Raw genomic sequence first — 12,555 nt, 5'->3', positions numbered from 1 at the left:
AATTGATAAATATTTGCATTATGCCTAGTTTTTGGCTATCTTTGAATAATGCTGCAAATATTTACGTATTTCTCTGTCCACCCAAAGACATTACATATGTCTTCCCCAGTTTTGGGAACTTGAGCAAATTACTTCGTCTCTCCTGGCTTGACTTTTCTTCTCTATAAAATGAGGGAGTTATAGTAAGTATTCTTTCAGGGCCCCTCAATTTCTATTATATAATAATTTAGTGCACAAGTATATATGTGTGTACCCATATAATTACTCTGTTTCTTAACTATTTTAATTCATTATTTGAGGAAAACAGTACGCTTCCTGCTTAGGGATGTAAAAATACAATGTTTCGTTTAGTAAGATCAATTGTTGAATTGTTCATTGATTTACTTCCACATTTATTAAGTTTTGACTGTTGCTTTGTGCTGAAGATAAAAGATGGAAACCCTTGGGGACCTTAGGGATCTCATGGTGTAACCTAACCCAGATTTGACTGCTCACTGCTTAAAAACCAAACACAAGAGGTGAGGGTTGGGAAAAAAAGCAGGTTTTAATCAGAGAGCCAGCAAACCAAAAAACATTTAAGTACAATTTTACATTTTAAAATTTACCATAGGGTTTTTAAAGGGCAACTTGGTATGGGATATATGTGGGTGTGGTATAGAGTGGGGGGGGTCTCTGTGCCTTGTTCTGATGGCTATCTTAGGTAATCACTGGTCCGGAGGTCAGGTTGGCCTTATGTTGACTTTGTCCCGATGGTGGTGGACTAATTGTTCGTGACTCCTCCTAAGCGGGAGGATTCCACAGGGGTCCTGTGCCTGGTTTGTTTCAAGATTAGCCTCTAGAATTTTTTAAGAGCGTAATTAGATAAGCATGTATTGCTGGAGTGGGGTGTTTAGAGAGGGAAGGAATGAAGAGGTGAGGCGGAGGGAAGGAAGAAAAAGAAAGTGGGTGATTTTTCTTTCTTTTTTTTTTTTTTTTGAGATGGAGCCTCGCCCTTGTCACCCAGGCTGGAGTGGTGCCATCTTGGCTCACTGCAACCTCCACCTCCTGGGTTCAAGCGATTCTCCTGCCTCAGCCTCCCGAGTAGCTGGGTCTACAGGCGCCCGCAACCATGCCTGGCTAATTTTTATATTTTTAGTAGAGATAGGATTTCCCCATGTTGCCAGGCTGGTCTCCAACTCCTGACCTCAGGTGACTCGCCCGCCTTGGCCTCCCAAAGTGCTGGGATTACAGGCGTCAGCCACTGTGCCCGGCTGAAAGTGGGGGATTTTTATAACTGAGGACATAGGTTATGATCTCATAACAGAAAATACACAGCTAGACAGATTAATGAAAATGCTATGGAAACATGGCGGTATGGAAACGTGGTAGAAGAAGTCTTAACCTTAGGAGATCAGAATTAGCCTCCTAACGGAAGTAATGCTGTGAAGGAGTGGGTGGGTGGGATGAGCAGGATAAGGATGGGCATTTCAGGCAGAGGATAGAACAGTTCTAGAGCAATGGAAAGAGAAAGCGCCTGAAGTGTTTGAGGGCTAAAATGAATCAACCTAGCTTTAAAAATAATGGGGAGCTACTAAGAGATTTAAATAGAAAAATTAGAATTTTTACTAAATTTGATGTTTTTAAAAGGTTACTCTAGCAGGTTTATGGAAAATAGTTTAAAATATATGTATGGTAGTGGACAGGGAAATGGGCTGAGCGGAAGTAGCGAGAACAGTGAGAAGACTGTTGCTATTGTCCGGGTGAGATATGGCTTTGAATTGAGCTAATAGTTGGGATGGAGAAGATGGTTTGAGAGATTTTACACAGACACAATGAGATCTTCATAATGGATTAGATGTGAGATAGGTAAGAGAGAAGGCTAGGAAGATTGGCATTTCTCATTAATGGAGCTAGGGATTGGTGTGGGAAGAGCAGAGATACGTGAAGACAGTTTAGTTGTCCTTCGATATATATGGGGGTTTCAGGAACTCCCCGACATCCCTTCTTTAGAAAAGAGATTGGGATGGAAATGAAGATTTCAGAGCTGTAACTATATATAAGGTCGCTGTGAGAATCAAAGGCAATGACATCTGAAATTGCCGTGCCTATATTACATAATCACCTGACAAAAAGTGGTAGATCTGGGTTTTCTGACTCCAGTGCGGAAGCTCTTCTACTCAGTGAAATATATTCTTGTGACATTATCATGGAGGGGATATAAGCAGTCCCTGGGGTTGTATTCCAATATCTTTAAGATCTTTTCAAGTCTTGAGATTGGAACTAATGTAAACTATGTAAATCAGTGGCTGGTACATAGCATGTGCTATATCAGTGTTTGTGATTATTCTATAAATCTACAGCAAAATTAACAAAAATGCAAGCCAATGTTTTATTTATGTCTAATTAGTTATAAATAAGTTTGCCGAAAGCAGTAAGAAGATTGCTTGGATAGAGCCACTTGCAGTTTCTTTAAAGATTTGGTTAATGAAAATGAAGTTTAAATTAGGTGAAATTCAACGGGTTTTCTGCTTCAAAACGGTAAATAGACAAAAGACTGCAGCATCTGATGTGAAGATGACCTATGTATTGCATACTCTGCAAAACTTGCAGAAGAATTGGCTTAGAAAAAGTGCTGCCTGGCTGCTGCAGAACTTTGATTAGCATCTGAATAGAGGAATGAAAAAGAGATGAAACCAAGCATTCAAAATGAGGAGGACTAATGGATTTCCTGCAGATTGGTTTAGTAGTACAGATACTTGAGTTCTGGAATATGCCTGACCTGGTCTGGCTGACTACAACACTTAATCCAAGCTGCAATGCTTGTATTGCTATGTTGAGCTCAGTGTTATAAAAGTTAAAAACCTACCTACTTCTATTTATATTTCCTTGTTCTTCATCAATAAAATTGGATGGTTTATTGTGAGGGTTAAATGACAGTACATAAAATTACGTGAAAACCCAATTGTGGCTGTGGGGAAGGGAGACGAATTTGTAAACCCTGGAGTGAGGTTCTGCCTACCTGAGGCTGCTGCTGCTGTGCGGTGACCTCCGGGTGAAGCCACCTGGTCATGTCTGACCAGGAGGCAAAACCTTCAACTGAGGACTTGGGGGATAAGAAGGAAGGTGAATATATTAAACTCAAAGTCATTGGACAGGATAGCAGTGAGATTCACTTCAAAGTGAAAATGACAACACATCTCAAGAAACTCAAAGAATCATACTGTCAAAGACAGGGCGTTCCAATGAATTCACTCAGGTTTCTCTTTGAGGGTCAGAGAATTGCTGATAATCATACTCCAAAAGAACTGGGAATGGAGGAAGAAGATGTGATTGAAGTATATCAGGAACAAACGAGGGGTCATTCAACAGTTTACATATTCTTTTTATTTTTTTTTCTTTTCCCTTAATCCTTTTTATTTTTAAAAATAGTTCTTTTGTAATGTGGTGTTCAAAACAGAATTGAAAACTGGCACCCCATCTCTTTGAAACATCTGGTAATTTGAATTCTAGTGCTCATTGTTCATTATTGTTTGTTTTCATTGTGCTGATTTTTGGTGATCAAACCTCAGTCCCCTTCATATTACCCTCTCCTTTTTAAAAATTACGTGTGCACAGAGAGGCCACCTTTTTCAAGACATTGCATTTTCAGGCTTGTGGTGATAAATAAGATCAACCAATGCAAGTATTCATAATGACTTTCCAATTGGCCCTGATGTTCTAGCATGTGATTGCTTCAGTCCTGTTCTACCATGTTCTAGCATGTGATTGCTTCACTCCTGTCACTCCTTCACTCCTGTCACTACTGTGACTTTCAGTGGGAGATGGAAGTTTTTCAGAGAACTGAACTGTGGAAAAATGACCTTTCCTTAACTTGAAGCTACTTTTAAAATTTGAGGGTCTGGACCAAAAGAAGAGGAATATCAGGTTGAAGTCAAGATGACAGATAAGGTGAGAGTAATGACTAACTCCAAAGATGGCTTCACTGAAGAAAAGTCATTTTAAGATTTTTAAAAAATCTTGTCAGAAGATCCCAGAAAAGTTCTAATTTTCATTAGCAACTAATAAAGCTATACATGCAGAAATGAATACAACAGAACACTGCTCTTTTTGATTTTATTTGTACTTTTTGGCCTGGGATATGGGTTTTAAATGGACATTGTCTGTACCAACTTCATTAAAATGAACAGTGTTTGTAAAAGTCGTACTAATACTTATTTTATTTTAATTGTATAGAAATGAAAATACCTAAAATAAGATTTTCTTGCATAAATACTGGAAATTGCACATGGTACAAATTTTTTCTTCATTACTGTACAGTGATGATGTTAATGACTTTGAAGCACTGAAAGTTACTGAAGTGCTTTCTGAATCAAGGATTTAATTAAGGCCACAATACCTTTTTAATACTCAGTGTTCTGTTTTTTAAAAAACTTGATATTCGTGTATGGTGCATATATATGATACAGTTACCTAATCATGTTGAATAAATGGACATGCAAAATAAAAAAAAAAGAAAAGAAAACCCAATTGTGATTTTCATGTTATTTCATGTAATGTTATTACCCTCAGTGCCAGGCACATTGTAAATGTCCAACCTGTGTTAGTTCCCTTTCTCCTCACTCCACTGCAAGCAAAGACATAGTTAAAAATTTATTCTTTTTCTCTTAATACTTTTGGAAAAACATTAAAAAATTGCCTCAGTTAGTTTAATATTGCCTATCTTAGGCTGGGTTTCCTAGAAAACAGCGCCTAGAAGCTTATGCTCTACCAAGTGGGGAAATAACAGTGTAAGAGAAGTGAGAGAAAAATGAAGCAAGGCAGAGAAGACGGAATGACAAATACAAGGTGACACATAATGGAGTTGTGAACACAGCCAAGTCACCAGGGGTGTCTCTGGATAACCCATATGGAAACATTCATTTAGGATTAGTCCACTGGAGGGAGGAAAGGGAAATAATTTATCTGTGCCTTCTTCCTATCTCTTGTCTTCCATTGGTTAGCAGTTAGCCTCCTGCCCTGCTGGGTTCTGCTACTCATTCCAGAAGCTACTGGGAAGCCAGATCCTGCAACCCCATGGAGCAGCCCTTCATTTGTGTCTAGAAATGGTGGGAAGTGCAAGGGTTTTTGTGAGTCTAGTCAGACCAGGTCTGATGCCATACTACTGCAGGTCTTGTGCAGTGCCAGGAGCTCAGCCCTCTCTCCAGGCGAGGCTGAGACAGCTGACAAGGTTAGGAGGTGATGCAGGTGGGGCTGAAGGATCTACAGAAGACCAAAAACTGGGTTCCTTACACAGCAATTTCCTTAGAATGCCATTTATTTCAGAAACGTTTTCTTTTAAAATATTGGTCCTTGTTTTATGTAAACATCTAGTATGGCTCATTTATAGTATATATTTTCCCACAATCTGAATTTTATTTTATTGTCTTTTTATTTTATTTTATGTATTTCTTTTCTTTTCTTTTTATTTTATTGTCTTTTTCTTTTAAAGAGACAATAGATTTTTTTACTTGTCTTTTTCTTTTAAAATTTCTTTTAAAATGTTGATCCTCGTTTTATGCAAACATCTAGTATGGCTCATTTATAGTACATATTTTCCCACAATCTGAATTTTATTTTATTGTCTTACCAGTGACAGCCAGTGTAACACATGGTGCTGAATTCTCTCAGCCTTTGAACATATGAGTGCACAGTGCTGCAAATACTCTCAGCCAACAAGAGCACCAACTGCCTCCTTGTCCTGAACTGAAGAAGCTTATCTAACTTGCTTGCACTTCACTTTGGCCTTTCCATTTATTTCACTGCCATTTATTTCACTTTCTGGCAAGCATAAGTGGTTGACAAAAGGTATGCAAGGGCTGGATTTGCCACAAAGAAACAAAGGAATGACCACTGGATTATAAATGAAAATGTTCTTGTGAAAGCTCCTTCTAGGAAATGCTGAGCAAACAGAGTAATCTCCCTTATGTGCAGCAAAAAGCACCACACACATCATTGCAGCCTGAGAGGACTGCCTGGTAGTTATACAAACAAGGGTTGGGAGAATGATGGTTGAGGCATGCTGTGGCTGCAGGCAGCATGAAGAGCCAGATATATATTTATATCACAATCTTCTTGTCACTCTTTCTTTCATTCTTCATGTCACACTCTTTTTGTCACTCATTCATGAAAAGCCAGGCAGCACTTTTTCTAAGCTCTGTTAATTAGCTCTAACTAATGATGCTCCCTCTTCGCTGGAAATATCCTTTTAATCCCCAGGTCCTGCTGATTTTTCCTTCCACATTTACTGTGTCTTATCCCCTGACTTGTGCTTTTGTGATTATTTCCATCTTTATCAATCTCTTCTTTTAAAAAATTGCAGTTTACGGCTGGGCGCAGTGGCTCACGCCTGTAATCCCAGCACTTTGGGAGGCTAAGGTGGGTGGATCACGAGGTCAGAAGTTCAAGACCAACCTGGCCAAACTAAAATTGCAAAAAATTAGCCGGGCGTAATGGCAGGTAATCCCAACTACTCAGGAGGCTGGGGCGGAAAATTGCTTGAACCAGGAGACAGAGGTTGCAGTGAGCCGAGATTTTGTCACTGCACTCCAGCCTGGGTGATAGAGCAAGACTCCATCTCAAAGAAAAAAAAATGCAGTTTTTAGCATTTGATTTGACTTTTACTTCATACACTATTGTAGATTTAATATATGTGATTACATATACATAGGTGTGATAGACTTGTTTCTCCAAGTAGATTATAACTCTTTGGAACCAAATTCTTGTTTTTTATTTTTATTTTTAATATTTGAGGCAGAGTCTCCCTATGTTGCCCAGGTTGGTATCAAACTCCTGGGCTGAGGCGATTCTTCCATCTCGGCCTCCCAAAGTGCTGGGATTACAGCCGTGAGCCACCACACCCAGCTGTGAACTAAATGTCTTAAGGCTCCTCTGTATACACGACTAAATTTAGTGCAGGATGCATAGGAAGCACACTATAAAACCCATTTAGATAGATAGTATCATTTGTCAACTGAACTTTAGCTATCTGAACTCAGGAAGTGAAAATTTTTTTTTTAAATTGAATCCTTCAGTATCCAAACTCGCTATTTGCTACCTAAAAATTAAGAACCAAATAGATTTGGAATTTCTTGCATTTTGAGCTTGTTATTGAAACTCTGTCTAAGCCCAAGAACCAAATAGATTTGCACAGCATAGGATACTCTCCTTCCGTATTTATGTTGTGTTTCAGTGATGGAATCAGCATGTGTTACACTGAGACTCTAGCTATGGCTCCTTCTATCCTGACTTCAGTATAATAATTACACTCAATTATTTTAATCATAATTACTCAAGTAAAATAATCATACTATTACCACTATTGTGAAGGCTGTGGCTAGGCAGGAAGTGTGACCTAGAGAATACTCACAGGGTTTGGAATAAGACATGCATTGGCTTGAATTCTGGCTCTCTCTGGCACTTAATTGTCCATATTTTACTTTTGTCACATGTAAACTTATAAAATTAATACCTACTTCTTTGGATTATTGTACAGAGTAAAATAATGCATGTAAAATGACTGCCATATATGGTAGGCACTTGTTGAATGACATATATTCTTGTTTTTTTCCAACAGTGCTATTAATCATCTTTCAGTTCTGACAAATATATATATGTATTTCCTTCTTTTAGGCAATCAGTCAAGTACTTTTTATTGAATATCTTTTGTAGGTTATACATTACAATGTATATATGACTCTATATATAATACTGTTTTTAGTATAGTTTGGTATAACATAAATGAAGTTTATCCCACAATGTTGTGGTGGAGCAAAATTTAGATCTTAGGTTTTCATTGTTTTTAATTTTTTTTTCTTTTTGAATAAACTTTAGTCTCCTAAATAACGACTACCTTCAAGGAAACAAAATCTAACATCCAGTAATTCTGTTTGTCTCTACTTTTCCTCATGAACTTGAATCATTCACCTCTTATTAGCATAAATTGAGTGCTATTGTCTTTTTAAACCAGAAGTTTCTCCTTCCATTAAAAATTCTTATTTAAATCATTCACTTCCATGAAAATATAATGGGAATGATCTGAATACTCATACTTTGTAAAGGTTTTACAGTGTGTGGATTGCACAAGTGAGAAAAAACCTAGGTGTTTTGTTGTTGTTGTTGTTGTTGTTGCCATTTTGAATAGTTTCCGTAGTCTTCTCTTATTTTCCTAAGAACCTGCCATATGGGAAGCATAGTGCTATATATAGGAGGTTAGGTGTATGGGAGAAGAGATACAAAGATGAATCAAAGATGCAAGTAGTGTCCCTAAAACACAATTTGGTTGAAAGTGTGTGTGGGAGCAGACAAATGTACAGAATGATTGGAAGGTGTATAGTGTGTGGGGTAGTATAGGGAGAAGAGGAAGATGTGAACATCTCACATCCCACATTGCTTGACATCCCAGCAGATCTGGAGTAGAGGGATAGGCTGTTGGGTTGACACCATATAAAAATCTTCAAAATGTGTAGTCATTAATGGAACCTGAATTAAATTATTGAAATTACTGCAAATTAACATTTTAAAAGATATCCATCTTCATAAAGATGGAAATCAGAAAGAAAATGCCCTGCACTCCAAAAGAGTAATGGATAGGGATCTATTGTACTGCTCCTAGGAGAAGGTGGTCATTCTCTCAGTGGGTCTGCAAATCTTGGCATGCCTTGGAGCTTAATGGAAGAGATATCTGATTATGGTAAATGTGTCTTATCTTTGAAAGTTCTTTTATGGTTTAAATTGCTCACAAATGTGATTTGGTTTTGGGGTATTATGGACTGGTGGTAGTGGCAAGCAGACTCCATTGAAAATAGATACATGGGAGCCTATATTTTAATTGCCAATTAGGGCATCTAGCAAGTTCATCATGGTGCACATTATTTATCAGTTTATACCGCATGTTGCTCCTTTGAACAAATTTGTGTTATGGATGATTCCATATTGCCCTTTATTGATTTCAAACTCTTAAATGGACAAAGCAAATGTTTGTATATTAGAGATACATAAAAAGCATATGTGAATTGTGAAACATCAAGGACATATACAATGTTATTTTATTAACTATTTTTCTTTGTTCTTAGGCTTTCAGGAGACATCAGCATATATATATATATATATATATATTTTTTTTTTTTTTTTTTTACTGAATAAATATTAGGTAACCAAATACCTGTACTGAATAAATGTTACTCTATACGACAGATATTTAAATTTAAAGGTTTTTTTTAATAGTGGAAAATTAACTGATGAAAAGTCTCAGTTCTAACAAACTCTAAAACATATGTACTAATACAAAATTTACATTTTAAGAAGTGCTACATTAAAATTGGTTAAACAATTCCCAGGTTTTAGAATTCAAGGCATTTTTACCTGTGTTTACAAATTTCTGTTAAAGAATGCATTTCATTTCAGTCAGGTTTCAGTATGTTTAGAGCTTTCTTATTTTTAAAAATAAGTGGTAATTTAGCACTGTATCTGGCAGTAAATGGTTGTGCAAAACACTGATTTTTGCGTAGTGAGTCACAATCTAAATTAACCAGAAGTTTAGCTGGAATAGGATTTTAAAGCCATTCTAGAGATATATTTTTACAACAAATTAAAAAGTTTCTTGTCATAGTTTTATAAGCATATGTAAGTTAGAATATAGGCTTAGCTGCTCTGAGATCCAAAACAACAGATGTGTAAATAAGATAGAAATTATTATTGTAGTGCATGGCTAGTAAGGAATCTGCAGTGTTGGGGACTAAGGCTCCTTCTATCTTGTGGCTTTGCTCTCCCTAGGATATTGATGTAATATGTGTGAATGGAGACTGCCATGTTCACAGCCTAGCAGGAAGAGGAACAGGGAGAATGTCTTAGTCCATTCCTGTTGCTATAAAGAAATGCCTGAAGATGAGTAATGTATGAAGAAAAGAGATTTATTTGGTCATGGTTCTGCATGCTATAAGAAGCATTTGCTTCTGGTGAGGGCTTCAGATTGGTTCTACTTATGATGGAAAGTGAAGGGGAGCAGCGTTATGCAGAGATTACATGGTGAGAGAGGAAGCAAGAAGGGAGGAGATTCCAGGCTCTTTTTAACAATTAGCTCTTACAGGAACAAATGGAGAACTCACTCACACTGCCTCTGGTCTCCACCATGGAAGGTATTAATCTATTCATGAGGGATCCACCTCGATGACGCAAACACCTCCTATTACGCCTCACGTCCAACACTGGGGATCAAACTTCAACCAGAAGTTTGTGGGGGACAAACATGCAAATTCTAGTAGAGGACATGCTCTTTTCTTCAAAAGAACTGACCTGGAAGTAGCACACATCACTTTTCTTGCAGCATTTTAGTCAGAACTCACTCATGTCACACATGTTACCACCTATAGCAAAAGAGGGTACCATATACCTAGCTAAGACTCCTATTAATGTGGAGGAAAAAGAACATGCATTTGGGAGACATCTAGCAGTTACTGCCATGTGTACTCTCTTTTCCATCCATGGAGCATCTCTACTCCCTCACCACATTTCATCCATCTCATAATTTATTGTACTTGGGAGGTGGGAAGTCAGCTCTCTCCCCAAGTTCTGATGTGGATTCTTGTGGTTGGAACATCCAATCTGAGAGCTAATTTGTTTGCCATCTACTAATGGCCCACATAAGGATCCAATGTACAACGGATACTGTGTCCATTGTATAAGTAGGGGTGAAGTAACACATCCAAAAGATAGCAGTAGAGGAGAAGCAAGATAAGACTCTTCATTTGGAAAAGGGGAAGATAGGAAACCTAGCAGTTACTTAGCAACTGTCAAATCCTGTATGTGGGAATCATGATGATTTTTATCCTGGCAGTAGAAAAAGGTCTTTGTTAGCCTCCTGGCAAGCTTGCCCCACTGTCTTTGTGGAGGAGAAAATCACTTGTTCTCCATGGTTCTGGTTATGTCCTTTGGGAGGTTCTTTATTTTCTGTTGTTCTCCATGGCCAAATTTAAAGTGGACATTGGAAAGTGTACTGTTTTCTTGGGGTTAGATAGCTTTCAAAGCTGACTTCCTGCTGGTACCTGTAAGGGGGTCTGAGAGGTTGTCTTTGAGATGAACAGTCATAGGCTTTTATGGTCCAAGCTTTGTGTGTGTGTGTGTGTGTGTGTGTGTGTGTAATTACTGCATGCTTTCAAAAACTCATTGAGTTGTCTGCCTGTTTGTGCAGATTCACTCCAAATGCAAGTAACCACAGCCAAACTCCAAATGCAAGTAACCACAGCCAAACATAGATTTTTTTTTTCCCAGCTAAAAATTCTGGATTTAAACTGTTGGACTTTGTGTTCTGCAAATTCCCCAGTGTCTTAATCAATGACAATTATTTCCATGCTTAGGTGAGAAGGTAATACCTTTACCATTTTGATTTCTGGGCAGGCTGCCATTGTCTGGCTAGAAACTGTTAGGGTCCCAGGATTATATCAGTTTAGTCTGTGTCTTCTGAACCTCCTGTTTTAACTGTGTTAGTAAGGAATATAGAAACACCTGACTTTTAAACCCTATAAAGCCCCACAGTAAAGTCAACTTAGGTTTCAAGCTGTATGTGGTGTACACTTTCCTCAGTAGAGCTGAATTCACTTCCACATCTGCCTGAGACTGCTTTATTTAGGCTGAGTTTATTTTTCTTGAAGGGCTTTGTTGAGAGCAGCAAGAAGAAGCCAATCCATACTAAATGTTTTGGTGTGGCTTAGAAAGAGTCAGTAGCTTTTCATCTTACTGTTTGTTTTGTCAGCAGCTGCCGTTCAACTTCCAAGTCAGTGTCACATATTACAGGTTCCATAAGGGTGGCAACTACTTCTGGTTGTCAAATTCTGTTAGGACATGGGTTGAGCTATTCTAACAAAGATCCAACATTACAAGGCCTTAATAGAAAATAAGTTTACATTTCTTCCACATTACAACCAGACTATAAGCAGCCCAGAACTGATAAGTACCATTGTGTTGGTATCCTGTGATTTTTCTATCTTATTGATTCACCATCCCTCAGGTATTACCCCCATTCACATGATCCAGAATAGTGCAGCCGACCGTTCTACATTCCAGCCAGTGAGAAAAGAAGAAAAAAAGAGGAGGCCCATCCTTTCCATTTAAGGACTCTACTGTTGACATTGACCGAAGTTGACCACATGACCACATCTAACTGCAAGGAAGCTTAGAATGTGCATGGTGTCCAGGCAAAGATTTTCTTAATAAGGAAAAAAGAGAGAATGGATTTTGGAGTACCATTAGCAATTTATGCCACAAAACATAGGATACACATTGGAGCTTATAGGACAAGAACAAAAACAAAACCCAGAACAAATAAACAGAAAGCCTTTATCACCACCCTGAAAATTAATTATTGGGTAGGATAATTGTAAAGTACAGTAACCTAGGCATCAATACCTGACTGCATATATATGTATATATGTATTTAAACTACCTTTATAATAATTTAGTCTGCAATTTGCCTTTCAGAGACCACAATGAAATGCTTAGGTGCATTACATTTGATACAATGTGTTTAAAAATTTATGTCTGCAC

At 37.8% G+C, this 12,555-nt stretch overlaps 1 protein-coding gene and 1 pseudogene across 15 annotated transcripts in view; both read left to right on the top strand.

The window, feature by feature from the left end:
* Positions 1–12,555, top strand: part of KIF21A (kinesin family member 21A) — a 156,653-nt gene that overhangs the window by 47,214 nt on the left and 96,884 nt on the right. The window lies entirely within an intron of this gene.
* LOC110740660 lies at positions 2,793–5,372 on the top strand (annotated as a pseudogene).

The sequence above is a fragment of the Papio anubis genome, chromosome 9, assembly GCF_008728515.1.
Source record: "Papio anubis isolate 15944 chromosome 9, Panubis1.0, whole genome shotgun sequence".
Lineage (NCBI taxonomy): Eukaryota > Metazoa > Chordata > Mammalia > Primates > Cercopithecidae > Papio > Papio anubis.
This window is presented reverse-complemented; position numbering and strand designations above follow the sequence as displayed.